The following is a 2,909-nucleotide window of genomic DNA, read 5'->3' as shown; positions in this document are numbered from 1 at the left end:
CATTTTAAATTCTGTGCTAGTGGGAAGTGTGAAAAGCGTAAATTATGATCATGTTTGTTTTTTTTTTTGTTGTTTTTTAATATATTTTATTGATTTTTTACAGAGAAGAAGGGAGAGGGAGAAGGATAGAGAGTTAGAAACATAAATGAGAGAGAAACATCAATCATCGGCCTCCTGCACACTCCCTACTGGGGATGTGCCCGCAACCAAGGTACATGCCCTTGACCAGAATCAAACCCGGGACCCTTCAGTCCACAGGCCGACGCTCTATCCACTGAGCCAAACCGATTAGGGCAGAGAAGGAGGATTTTGTGAGGAAAGATATAGAACGTGGAATCACTAGGTATGAAGAGACTAGACAGCCTAGGGCAGAGAGGCTGCTCTGTCATCTTGGGCTTTGTGCTTTAACTCCCTGGGCCTTGGTTTCCCCTTCTGTAAAATGGAATTTAACTCTCATCCCACAGAACTTGTGGATGTGAACACTATTTGGAAACAGTTTAGTGAAATCTAATCATATTATAACTTAGGCCCTGCCTTAGAACTTACAGTCCAGTCATGAAGACAGGATAAATGCAGAGCAGCCCTGTCCAGGAGCATAAAAATGAGTTTATGAAGATCAGTAGAGGTGAGCCAGGTGAACATGGAGGAGCAGGCGTGCCAAGCAGAGGGTATGGATGGGCAAAGGCCTGGAGAAGCAAAAGATCAGAAGTGTTCAGGTTGCCAGAATCGTGATGGGGCATGAACAGAGGGGCTAGAAACCTCTGATGCTGGAACTGGAGGGCCTTCAATGCCAGGCTGGGAGCTGAGACCTTGGGAGCCTTGAAAAGCTTTGAAACAGGAGAAAGGCATAGTCTAGTGTGAGTCTATAACCATTTATTTGGATTCTAGCTTGAAAGTTAGAACTCAGAGGAAGGGAGTCAGAGACACGAAGAGAGAAATTAGTTGGTCACCTCCTCTTGGCTGCCTGGAATGGTCAGTGGCTTCTCAATCCATTCTGGACAAAACCCCGCTTGGCTGACTGTGACTTTGAGGTATTCTCTCCCACCCCTCTAGGCCTCGGCGTCCCGTCGCCTCCATACAGTGGAGGTCTGGGGCAGTATTGGCTGAGGAAGCTCCAGGAGGCCCCAGGTTGGCAATGACACCTCCTCTTCTTGCTCCCTCTAGGACCCAATGTCCTGAGCAAGGTGCCTCCTTCCCTTTCCCTCCTCCAGCCTCATGCCAATGCCTCTAAGACATTTTCTTTTCTGGGCACTGGGGCCCAGCCACCTGTTGTCTCTAAGAAGAGAGAAGAAACCACCCTAAACTTAGCAGCTGCTCCTGGCCTACTGAACTGGCCCCTCCCTGCCTCGTTCGACAGCTGCCTCACCTTATAAGGTTACTATGGGGGGCCAGGCCAAGGGGAAACCCACTTATTACTGGGTTCTGGGAGGCGAGGAGAACTCCAAAGACAGGAATGGGGGGAAGCTTGGGCCAACTGGAAAGTGGGGAAGTTGAGAAGGAGAGCAGGAGCAATATATTTCAGACACGGAATGGGGGCAGTTCTGGAACTCAGAAACCCAGGAGGACAGGGGCGTTAGGCCTGACTGAAGTTTCAAGACGATGGACTCTATGGAAATCAGCATATAAGCCGGGAGCTCAGGGTAATGAGGGTCAGAGGGAGAAAAGGCTCAGAAAGACAGGACTTTGTGTTTGCGCCTAGGATAGGCGGGGGCGCTCATAAGATTGGGGTCTGGTTTCTTAGCAGAAAATGAGCACAGAGAAGGGTGGCAACGAGGGGATAGTGGTTGACTGAAGGGTTTTGAATTACCGAAAGAATAAGAACACAGATGTAAGATTTCATGGTACTGGGAATTCATGGTTTGGGGTCTGGGATCCCCACTAGAATGGGGCAAATGGAAAGGATGAGGTGTGAGGACCGGGGGCTTGGGATTCCCACAGGAAATGGCGGATTCAGAGAAATTGGCCACTGGAGGTTTGGGCTATAGTCGCCTGGGCTTGAAGTGTAGGAATTGGTTGGGAGCCGGGGTGAGACTCAGACAGATAGAGCGAAGGTGGAGAGCGCTGGATGGGGCACTGGATCTGTGTCAGAGCTCAGGACCTCACCTGCCACCAGGGTGGGGGAGAGCGAGGGGAGATCGGTAGCTGGCTGGAGAATGGGGGCCCAGAAAGGACTCGGGCAGGGCAGCACGGCATCCTGATTGGCTAAGGGTTTCGCTAATGCTCCCGGCCCCCCGTCTCTACTCCGCGCTGTCCCCAACTGTCACCTCCCTCTGGCGCTAGTCTCCGGCTGTCACCGATATCCCTGGGCTGGCACCGCCTGCTGGCAGCACCCCTCCCCTTTGGCCTGTGGCTAAAGTGAGAGAATGCGCTCATTGGCTGACGAGACAAATAATTGCAAATTTGGCCCGTCCCCCAGCTGTCATTCCTTCTGACCTTCTTAAGAGACGTAAAGGATATCGCAGCTCTTCCTATTGACTGCGGATGCTGTCTGTCACCGCCCAAATAGATGTGACTGTCTGTCAATTTGACCTCCGCCTATTCCTTTTCATTGGCTGCCTTTTTATCGTTTATTTTAGCCAGGCCCGCCTCTTCTCGCACAGTACCCGCCTCCTTCCGCGGTCATTCACTCTCCCGCCATTTTTATTGGCCAGGAGGTTCAGCTTCCTGATTTTCTATTAGTTGCTCCTTTCGTCCCGCCTCCCTACCTTTACCCGCCCTCTCATTGGTCTCATACCTTTTCTCCATTTCCTCTTCCCACCTCCAACCTCACCCACCCGTACAACGATTGGCAGAAACCCAGTTCCCTTTCTCCTATTATTCGCCCAAGCCCTCTAACGAGGCGGGAACAAAAAGAAGCGCGATGGGACGGCCCGCGCGCAGGCGTGAAACGCCGCAACGCTGGCCGCTCA

The sequence above is a fragment of the Myotis davidii genome, unplaced genomic scaffold, assembly GCF_000327345.1.
Source record: "Myotis davidii unplaced genomic scaffold, ASM32734v1 scaffold1391, whole genome shotgun sequence".
Lineage (NCBI taxonomy): Eukaryota > Metazoa > Chordata > Mammalia > Chiroptera > Vespertilionidae > Myotis > Myotis davidii.
This window is presented reverse-complemented; position numbering follows the sequence as displayed.